The following is a 12,100-nucleotide window of genomic DNA, read 5'->3' as shown; positions in this document are numbered from 1 at the left end:
ATAAAGCCCATATAAGTGATCTTGCGCGCAACAACTACACGCGGTGTGGTGGAGATGGCTGTCGCGTTCGCTCGTCGCCTAGAAGTCGTAGTCCTTGCGAGCGATGATTTTGAGCGACGTCTCCCTGGTGTTGCCCGTATGAGGGCTACAAATACGCGTCGAAACTAGCGCGACGCGTGCTTTAGTAATTTAAGTTGATGCATTTTAGTGTAAAACGTAGCACAACATATTTCTGAAGGTCTTCCAGTAGGTCTTATCCTTGCACGTATATAAATTCAATCGTTTGCTGATTCCGCGCGACAATCGGTAGTATTTAAGCAATGTGCATCCAGTTTCGGCTTCGCGCTGTTGGCTAGTCGCTCATAGCACTTCCGGGCGACGAGCGATGAATTCTAGATTTCCAAAACCGAGCGATCTGTTCAAGCGACAGCCCGTTTTTTCGCTCGAAGCCGTCGCTCGTCGCCGTCATGCACTAAATCGCTCTCATGGGGTTTAGCACTGAGACGGAACTGTTTTTGCTTGTGAATTGAAATGGTGTGATGATATGTCTGATTTTGTCTCCTGTTGCGGTTTTCGAGCATGGCGCGAATCTGAAAGGGCGTTTATGTCTACGAACTCGGTGAATTGTCAAGCAGCGAGTTATGCATCGGCATCGAATATAGAGGCTGCTGCGCGCATTTGCAGTTGCAGGGGCGCTTTGCATACGTTTCTTGTTTTGGACATTCCTATGCATTTGCTAATGTGAGCTGGAGTTTCAGAGTTGTGTCAAATGAACAGCTAAATCACCCTTCCTCTGGGGGTTACAATCGTAATGTGTGCATCTTGCTACTGCATGGCAGATCAAAATGTGTTTATTGCTTTAATATTTTTAGAGGAGAAATAAGGTATCGAAACAAAACGTTGCTCAAATTGCGTGTTACCAGTCATCTGTCTTACACACAACAAAGAGTTGGTCTAATAAACGAATAACTGCGGTCTAACTGCAACTTTTACATGCCTTCAAGTGTGTAAAATGCTAGATTTGAAACTGCAGCATAGTCGTGTGCGTCAAAAATAAACTCGATTGCGCACCTCATAAATGAAAATAAGTTCGTGCCTTTCAGTAAGCTTAGACGCAGGCCGCAGTGAACTTTCTTGTTAGTATTGAAATGTGAGTAAACTTGCCATAACAAGCCTTGTTGCCCTTCCTATAGGCACATCCAGTCATATCCATTGAACTGGATGATCATATTTTCATCCCTACTGAGCATCATGTTTGCAGAAATGATCCTCATATTACGGCTTGAGCAATTAGAGATCGTGCGGGGAGCACACGGCGCACATGCTTAAGATGTGTCACGAGTGGTGTTTGCGGCACAACAGACTTATGACAGACTTATGACATCTGACAATGACCAACATTCTATTTATTAGTAGGAGTATTTTAACATTGGTGCTGAACGAGGATGAACTGTAGGTTATTAATTTTTGTTTAAACCTAAAAATTAAAGTTAGTTTAGCAGTTGACTGTTGCAGTCGTCTAGATGTTTCGCATGTATTTCAGTAGGAAGACAAAAAGCTAAGACTTTCTTTTAGTGCCATGGCCTTACTTCTTGACGGTCTTGATGTTGTTTTACACCATGTCCTGGTGTTTACTTTGCACACGATATTTTTCAGGCACTCGTTTTATATAACGCAAGAAGGCAGCTGCAAGGACACAAGGATGTCAAAAGAGCCAGCCCAGCGGAACTCCACATAGTGCAGAGGAGCGCACGCCGAAGAATCAAAACACATTGCCATGCAATTGGCACGAGAAAACTAGAATGTGGGTATATTGTGTGTACCATTTGACACAAGAAAACTTTCAAAATACAGTATGTCACACCAAGAAGAAAATTGTCATGGGCCCTAGGCAGTCATCTTAACATGGTATACTTATCTAACATCTCTGATGGGAAAGTCAAAATCAAGTATGCTCTCTAAAGACAAAGACATAGGAGCAAGTGTCATTGAAAAGTTAGAAATGTGTTTAAAGAAAGCTGATTAGTTTTGTGAGAAGTGACTGCTTTTTGTCTTGCCTCTCAAAAGAGAGGTCCATGTGATAAAAAATAGTGATACAATGAGATTGCATATTTGCTTAGTCACATGATACATACTTACAGTGAGCACGGGCCTGTGTTCACTATAAAAAGAAACAGCTCATCCATGGTTAGGTGCTTACATACATTTAAGAGCTTTAATAGCTTACATTTAACAGCATGTGAATACAAGGGTGCAAATACAAACCACTGTCATTCTGTATTTTAAATGGTGACATGAAGCAGGCAGATTCTCATGTCTTCCCTTTTATCTATTTTTTACACCTAGGTTTACAAATGTGGCTTGCTTTTAGGTTCCAGAAAGGGGAAGCATTGGGGGAAGAGACTTACATGTTTAAGAAGTCATTATCGTTTATGTGCATGCTCATGAAACCAGTTTATTAAAACCCCTTGTGCCTCCCGAAGTGAAAGCAAGGGGCAATTAAGGCATTTAACTGTACACAGTGGTGCACACCATGCGTTTAGAAGCCGGAGAGTGAATTGAAATTGAAAATTAATTTAAAAATGTAAAATTTTGGTTTCTCCTTCTGTGAAATAGTCATAAAATAGCTTTTTGGCAGGTATTTGACATTCTGATTAGGGTTACTCAATCTACTTGCTAACCAAGTATGCTAGTGGAGGTAGAGATGCGTTCAAAGAAAAGAACTGAGAGCATCTGAGTAGATCACTTGTTCGTCAATTGGTGGATGCGAAAATATAGTGTTAAGCAAAAGCCCCTTAGTTTCATGGCTTCTGTACACATAATTTTTTTAAGGCGAAATAAAATAAAGCATTATTGCACATGGTAAATTTCTGGTTGAGATAGAGTGCACAGTGAAGCGATGTATTAATTTTCCCGGAAGCATATGTACTTGTTTTGAGACGAAGATTCTGTGAAGTGCTATAATTCTTGTTACTTTAGCGCATCTTAACCACTTAAGTAGGAAAAAAACTTTGGTTTCAGGTAGTTGGTTCATTTTGCAAGTATATGCATAGTCGTATGCAAAATGCACGTGCATCGAAGGGATATGTGAAAGAGGATAGTTCCTTTCTCAATTTATCATTTGCTTCTTTGTTTGTATTTTTCGTGCCCTGCCTGTACTTATGCTTACGTCGCCTTTGATGCATGACATTCACCACATCTGATTTTTGGTTCACATCAGAAGCCATGCTATACTTAGATTGTATATTCAACGCGTTACGGTAATTGATAATGTAGTTATGCAAGCTGCTCCTCAGAAGTGTAGCATTCTTACCATAATGGGAATGAAAAGCTACCATATATGACAAGAAATTTGATGCGCAAGATTTTAATTCCATTTCTCCTTGCATTTTTGTACTCATTAGCTACACACTGGATAATATTGTAAATTTTATTTATTTGTGAGAAAGTGTAACGGATCAATTCCAACAGCACCAGGAAACTACTTTCGTGTGGAGGCCAACCGATTAGGAAATATGATATGCCTCTGTACCGCTTTGAGACCAGGCAAAATATTGCTGCAGAACCACCACAAGACACACTTAGAAAAAAATGGGGTGCAGCCCATACATGAATAACTTTATGTGAAATATAGGCAAAGCCAGCTAGACCTGCGGCGGCAGATGAGAATATACAACACATTTCTAAATGCACTGTGCTCTAAGTCTGGAACATCCATACACTGTACAGGACGTTATCAAATGGGCTGCTCTCTTAGAATATGGCGCACAAAAAGAGTTTCTTGCATAATGTATCTACATTACAGTCCCATGCTCAGCAGCTTATCTGGTAACCACTGCCGTATAAGTGCATGCGTTTTGTGTCAGGAATGTGTTTGCTGGCCAGTAATGTGGCGCATATTTGTCTTCGATCATAGTGTCAATACTTTGTGAGGTTGCGCACGTTTGTTCTATGTTTAACTTTCCATTGTATTCTTTATTTTTGAGGAGGTGGAGCCAGTCGAAAATAAAGGGCATTTCTACATTGTAATACTCATAAAACTTTAGAGAACATACTTATGTTTTTTTACAAGATATGTTCTAAATTTTTTGGGCATCATTGTAATCTGATTATATGTGTTTGTAAGTATGTTTCTCAAAATATTCAGTTTGTCTTGTGACTGATCAATAAAGATTTTGACCTTTTAAGAGAGAAAATACTTTTTATGAGTAACTCGGCGACTACAGATCACACCGCTTTCACCAAGCATAAGTGCAGGAGCTGCTTATGCAGGAATCAAATATTCCCCACATGTAAGTATTGCGAATACGTTCTAACGTGATCATGGATCTACATCGTGCTTTCAGACTATTGGGAAGAGTACTAGCACTCTGTTCTGAAGGACTGCAAGTGCTCTGTTTGGGGGAGTAGAAACACTCTGCTTGGAGGGGTAGAAGTACTTGGTTTGGAGGAGTATAAACACTCTGTATGGGGGAGTAGCATTACCCCAATGTGGAAAGTATTGGCACTCTGCGCAAGAGTACTAGCACTCCTTTGAGGTGGAGTAACAAAACTGTGTCAGGAGGAGTTATCTTACTATCTCTCAAAGAGGGTCGATCTACTCTCAAGAAGAGAGTGAAATATGGAACAAGCAGTTGCTCCGTCAAAGAGAATGCCCGGAACTCTGTTTTTAGAGTGTGCCTGATATATTCCGTGCCTAATACACCTACACGGTGGAATGGCGAAAGCCACCGCGAGCTCGGCTTATTGCTTTTACTACAGCACCGTTCAGGGCTACAACTCGTTGTTGCTTGTGTGTTTAGGGTTAACGTGTGTATATCTCAAGATCATGACGAAGCCATTTAGCTAGCAGTCGTCTTCGGCACTTTTGTAAGAAGCCAGAGGGGCGCCTCAGAGGTGCCCACCAAACACAGCTCTATGCTTTTCCACAGGTCGTGAGCTGCAAGCGATAATTCGTGCAAAAAACCACGGTACCCGGTACTTTAGGTTTAACGATAAATAATAAATGTTCCGTAGCACCCAACGAATCTCTGTAAGAACCATTTTGGAAGCGGTATCTTCTTTGCGAAGCGCGGTTAGATTCAGCGGACGCGGTTTATATTTGACACACAAAAAAATGCTGCTGTTTTAAACACTTTATTTTGGTGCCGAATGGCGCCGGGAATGTGTTAGACCAAAAGTAGTATTGTTGCGCCCATATTGCGAAGCTCTTGCAAGCGTGCCGGCCTCATCATGCATAAACAAACTCTCCGAGTCAGCTAACAACGTAGGTAACTGCAGTTTCACCCAAGTGAATAATTTACGCTGTGGCTGCTGTAAACTGCGGCAGCATCGCCTTTATGCCCCCACAATGCGAGAAAGCACTGCCTGCTCTTGCCCTCTCAACATCACTGCGAAACATACGGACAGCAGCTAAATCAACGCCACCTGCACTTTTTCAGACATCGCACTGCCCGCCTTATGTCCGGCATCCCACCCTACGCATCTGGCTTCCACCCGGCGGATCTGCGTGATTTGTTCTTGCGTTGTGGCTGAATTGCATTAAACGGTGCCGTCAATCGTTTCGGTAAAATCTTTTAAAGCCGTTAAGAAATCTTAAATTAAAAAAAAATCGGGAGATTTCCTTGCGGAATAGTACCAGGTTTGTCATCATGCACTTCCACCGAAGAAAGTTACAACAGGGTTGACTGAGTGCCACAATGAAAAGTTTATTATTTAGTTATAAAGGAGAATGTAGGTAGTTTGCTCACTTCACTTATTAATGACACCCACTTAGAGAATCAATACTTCACTTATCAGAGAGATATGCTTGGCAGTAAAGAAAGATAGTGGGCAAATCGTATGGCGTAAACCGTGTCAATTTCATTGGCGCTTCAATGGTCCACCCATCAACCTTCGTGTACGTCGACGTCATTCGCAGCTTATCAGGATTGAAGTGGCCTTCGCATACATGTACATAATCAAGCAAAAGACGACGCACACTACTCGATGAAGCATTCTGAAGCCGCCGCCATTGATCCCCATATGAAGCCATGCTGGCACAGGAAATCGTCCGTTGCAGCGAACGAGTAGACTCGCATAATGCTGGGATCCTCTCAAAACTTGCAGCTTTTTCCCAGCTAGCATAGTGTACACTCAAGAGGACTAATCAACGTTTATTTATTTATTCAAAGTACCTTACAGGTCATCAACGTGATGGTATTACGTAGGGGGGAGTCAAACAGGGGAGGTATTCTGTAAGAGTCCACCTAGTGCACATTCCCATTTCGTCTGCTGTTGAAGTTCTGATTGGCTGGGCTGGGCTGTGCGCCGGCAGCAGTGAGGCGCTACAGCCATTCAGCACTTAAGCAGCAGACGAAGTGGACATGCCTACTAGGTGGACTCTTACAGAATAGCTCTCCTGCACTTTCATGGAGCATTTCAACCAACATAGAAAAAACACAAATTAAATTTGTAACGTACAAATACCAACCGAGAAAAATACATCATGATCATTAAATCCTTATGCAAATGAAACAACAACTACAAAAAAAGGAAAGCGTCCGGTGCGTTAACCTGTAAAGAATACAATAAAACAGCGCAAACATTACAAAAGAATGACCCACATAGGCCATCTAAAAAAGAAATCCCGTGTTTTGAACGCATAAAAATTCGTGAAATTTAGCTAGATCATTCTGAATGACAGTGCTTGATGGAAGCTCCTTCCAACCTTTCATTGCGCGCAGTAGGAAGGATCTCGCGTATAAAGATCTGCAATTTACGGGAAGCTTTAATTGGTTTGGATGATAGCGGCGCTGAAAGGAGTTGACAGTATAGTGAAGCAGTTGTCATGAAGCGACGCGTTGGGATAAAGCTTGCGAAGGTCGTGATAAAGTCCAAAAGTTTGGGCCGCAGTTATAAATCTTCATCTGTTGGCCCGTTACTTGACCTCTGCAACGCTTTTTTGGCGTAAATATTCAGAAAAGTAAAACAAACCACACGGTTCTGGAAATGTTCTATGTTGTTCATAATGTAGGCTTGTTCTGGGTCCCCGATCAGAAAACCACACACCTCCCCAGGGCCTCCTCAAATGACTAGAATGGTTATATTCCAAAGCAATGCTTGTGAAACATTTGCCAAATATCTTTCCTGAACATAAACAAAAAGACAAAATGTGACTAAGAACCGAAAAGAACCCGAGAATGCCGACTGCAGGACGAAATGCTTTCATGTGAATGTGCAATCCCTTTGTACCATGACAGCGTGATTGGGGTTTGCTTAGGTCATTTTTGGTCATTCGCATGGTCGCATGGTCATTTTTGTTCGCATGCATCACTGTCTTTCTGTGTTGCATTATGTTCAATAAAAATTATTTGCGTACACACTGTATAAATTTTACCATTTTTCTTTTGCATGATATACTCAAGCCCGCTGCTTAATAATATACTGTTATTGTACCTATCTTTGGTTTTACTGACTGCCAGGCTCTGAATTTCCAACCTTCAATGGCTTTGGCAGGTCTGAATAAATTTATTGTATTTATTAGTTGCAATTATTATTATTATTATTATTGTTATTATTATTATTATTAATATTATTATTTTCAAAGTTATTGTTATTATTATAGTTTGAAAATTGTACCAAATCGGGCAACGTTCTGACGAGCGAACGTTCTCTCTCCGGATTATTTTACTGTTGGCAGCGTCAAAAACCAGCGTGTCGAACGTTGGCCTATGACGGTGAAACTTTTGTACAGCTCCTGTCAAAGGTTCACTCAAAGAACGGCTCACTTTGAAATAATGGTAAGCAGCCGTGCACCGGTTTCTTCGCGAGTGTATCTGGGTGGTGCCGTGGCGGGGGTGCAGACGTTACGCATTCGTTGTTAGGGCGTTTTGTGCCATGGTTCGCTGTTTCGCGCTCCTTCGAGCATTATTTCAAGGCTCTTGGTTTGCCCTTCATCATCCAAGAAGGTATGTATGCCAAAATTTAAACACAACCTTGCAAATGGCAGCTTGTGCTGCTCGTTCTCCGTAGAAGGGGTGTGAGTGCCAATGTGCGTGTGAACGCGTAGTTCGAAGTCACGAACTGGTATGGGGTGCATTATAAGGTTGGTATGAAATACCGGCGTTGCGAAAAGGTAATACTAACACCCCTGGGAAGATCTAATTGCGCCATGATGATAATGAAACAACATTTAATGGGCCCGAAATAAATTGGTGGTGCACGCAGGCCCCAGAGAGGGTGGTTCCCGAGTTACGGGACCCATATGTTCTCAGCAGCTCCTGGCCCAGGTCCGTCAGAGCGAGCTGAATCGGTAGGGCGGGGCTGGATAACAAGGTCTCCCATCGCTCAAGGGGTTGGGGATTGGGGATGTTGGTGGGAAGGGGAGGAGGGGGGGTCTTGAGTTCTGTGCGCTCCGGCAAGACGGGCGGCAGGGTGCCCTTTTCTCTTCTGCAAAAAGGACAGAGCATATCGTATGCCGCAGGGTACATGCGGTTAATCAGTACGGTATGCGCAAGCGATCCCGCCTGCGCTTGACGCAGGATCGTCTGTCGTTTCCTAGTGAGTTTCGGGTGCGGCTCCGGCAGCCTGCACTTTTCCTCTCGGCACCTCCGGGTAATGTCCTGAAAGCGGGTAACCGGGTACGGTAGCTCTTGCGGCTCGTGCTCGGCCCAGATTGACATTTCTCGGGCATGGTAGTCGGCGATGGTGTTGCCTGCTACCTGCGAGTGAACCGGGACCCACATGAGCTCTATGGCTCTTCCCGGAGGTTTGCGCTTCAATAGAATGGCTCGGGCCACGGAGGAGATTACTCCACTGCGGAAGCTTCTGTAGGCTGTCTTTGAGTCGGCGACTACGGTGTCCACGCTCGGTTGTGCGAGTGCGAGGGCAACGGCCGCTTCTTCGGCAACTGTGGGGTCTGTTGTCTTCAGGGACGCGCTGACGATCAGCATGTCTGTTGACGTAACTACCACCGCTGCACGGTCACTGTGTTTTCGGAGAGAGGCCCCGCGTAGAGGACCCTAGGGTTCTTTTCCAGCTTCCGGGCTATCGCTTTGGCTCGCGCGGTACGCCTCTCATCGTCCTTGCCCGGCGTCATGTTCCGGGGAAGGGGTTTGGTCTGTATGCTCGTCTTCCAGTCTTCCGCAAGGGCCGTCTTGATGGGTACTGGCTCGATCTGCCATCCTATCTTGCGTAGGACGGCTCGTCCGTGTTCTGTGTGATTGAGCCGGATTCTCTGATTAGAGAAGTGGGCTTCGATGGGCTTCTCCACCGTGTTGTGGGTTTCCATGTCTAGCAGTCTTTGCGTATCCTCGAGCGGGATGCCCCTTATGACGCCCTTCACCGTGCCGGGGGGGGGGGGGGGGGGACGCTTCGCAGGTACTTACTTCGTGCGCCGTGCCGCGTTTGTCGATCCTTCCTACTTCAGCGTACCGGTCGGCGTGCTCTCTCTTAGAGGTGTTCACCACTACGATATTTTGCTGTAGGGTGGGGCACACGACGTCTTCACTTGCTTCATTGGCGGGGATCTGTGCCGCCGCCGCAATTGCACGACTTAGTTCAACGCGAGTCACGTCGCTCACGCGGAGCCCGCCTCGTGGTCGTAACACGATCTTTATGTCGCCGCCCGGCAAGTCTGGCATGCGCGCACCCTTCAACGATTTGCCCTTGTTTATACGTTTCGCCCTTGAGTGACGTGTATCGCTGCCAGTGGTGACACCACCGAGGTTGTTGCTCCGGCTATTGACATCAGCCGTGGCCTTGGCGCCATCTTGGCTCGTTTGAAGTAAGGGATTTAGGCCTAGCTTGCCCATGTGCCTGACTCTCTCACCAGCAGTTTTCCAGCCTGGCGATCTAGTGCACTGCTCCGGCGAAAGTTCGATGCCATCCACCTCAGTAATCATCTTAGGTCAATGCGTAATCACCGATGGTTCGATGTTCCGCTGGCGGCCTCACCGAGGCTCGGGCTGGGCCTACCACTTCCCCGGCCAAGGCCGAAGTCGACGTTAGGCCCAGCGGCGGACGCTCCTCTCGGCACTGCCAAGTCCTCTGAATTCGGAAAAAAAGCGGTCCCCTACCTCGGAATTTGGGTTGCCGGTGGTCCACACAACTTCATGCATGCGATCAACGCACTTTCATTAGGGTGCGACTGAAATATCCGGCAGTTCAAAGAAAAAACACGGAGCCCAGGTGAGATGCGTCCGCTCTCTCCCTTCGCCGTCTGCGTTCCTAATCGTGACAGCGCTGATTTATTCGTGAGTGTGGAATACGCAGGCTGCCTAGTTTTTCTCCCTTGTGTTTTATTCACGAAACATGGCGACTTTCTAGCGTAGATCATGATGATTGTTACGCTGTACATATTGGCCATCTCGTTTTAATTTGTAACAACATTGCTGTTCTTGTAAATCACGACTCAAAGGAACAAGTCTTTGAGGCTGTTTGAGCATCGGCCAAAGTTGCATGGCTTTCTTGCTTTGACACTTTGGGTGTTGGCTCCGATCTGGCATGTACCGACTTCCTATGCTCACCACCATACTTTGGCGTCCAGCGAGCGTGGCACTGTTCTTAACGACGCCGACGGATGCTGAAAATCCACTATAAGCTAGTTCCTTGTAGATTTGGATTTATGTAATGAAATATGGTACAAGAATGCAACGCGCACTAAACTACGAGTCAAAATGCGTGACGCAGACGACTTTAGTGATCCAGAATGTGTATCAGTATGCTGTGTACCAAACCGCTCATTGGACATTTGGTTGTTACACTGTATAAGTTAAATAAAATCGCATTTTAATGGTGCCTGATGGTACATTAGAGACTTTCTGTCGAATACGCACGACACGTTCGTACCACATGACGTGATCGATATTACGCAGCGTGTTTTTGATTATAATGCATTCGTTTCATTGGCCGAAGTTCTCGATTATAGTTATGTTAAGCGTCTAGCCCTCAGAAGTGATCATCAAGTGTCGTACATTTTATGCATTTCGTAGTGAATATGATTTCAAGTAATACTTCAGCTTTTATTTGATGCGATGCACTAGCGCAAGCTCTGCTGATAACAATCACAGGGCCAAATTCAAGTGTGTTTTGCATAAGATATTCATTCCAGACCGCCAAAAAAATATTTTGCATGACAGCGTACATTCATTAAAAGAAGTTGAAGTACCGTTAAAAGGCCGTTTTCAATTATTCACGCCAAGCCCTCCACCCTAGAATATACGGCAACAGCGTCTCAACAGACTACAAGAAAGAGAAAACCACTGGAGCTCGAGCAGTGAAGAGTTCAAGGAGCTGGGCACCTCGGCCACCAGCTCGAGCAGTGTGCGGGCACCTCCCCCAGGCGCAGCAGCTCCAAGCCAATACTGAGAAGTGCCTCGCGCTCGCGTTTCCGCTTTCGCTCCCGCTCAGTCAAGCGCGCGAGCTACGCCGACGTGGTAAGCGGCCCGAGGGACTCGTGTGGTACGAGCAGCTTGCATGCATCGGCCGAAGCCGCAGTCATACGGGTCCTCGAAAAGAAACAGCAGAACCAGCAGAGCAAACTGCAGAATCAGCACAGCCAATTGCAAGGCCAGCAAAGCCTCATAGAGAAGCTACTCCGCAGTCAACAGAAACAGCAAGACCTCGCCGACAAACTGCTTCAGAAATGCAAAAAACAACGAGTACTCACAGACATGTTGCATCAAAAATGCCAGGAGCTCGAAAACAAACAGGCAGTCGGGAACGACGTTGACCAAGGCCGACGTTTAAGCCATAGTAGATGCAAGGTGTCTGATATTTCAAAGAAGCCTTTATGAATAACATTCACGCCACAATGGAAAGAAATTGGCCAATCAGCAGTCGAAAAAACAGGCGCAACCTTCGAAAACAAGATTATCATGTTAAACGCCAAAACCAATGGAATCGTGCCACAGCTCAACAATTATATCGCGCATGTAAAGAACAACTGCATCACCACGGCACAGGTCGACAATTCGCGCCCCACGACACGGAAGAAGGGGCGGGCGAACAGCCACAGCGCCTGTCGCTCCGTCTCGCCCATTCGCGATCGCCAACGCGAATTCGAATCCATCGACGATAGCGACCCCTAACCGCCAGGCAAAGAACCAGCATTCAACTA

This window comes from Dermacentor andersoni, chromosome 3 (genome assembly GCF_023375885.2).
Source record: "Dermacentor andersoni chromosome 3, qqDerAnde1_hic_scaffold, whole genome shotgun sequence".
Lineage (NCBI taxonomy): Eukaryota > Metazoa > Arthropoda > Arachnida > Ixodida > Ixodidae > Dermacentor > Dermacentor andersoni.
Note: the sequence above shows the minus strand (reverse complement) of the source record.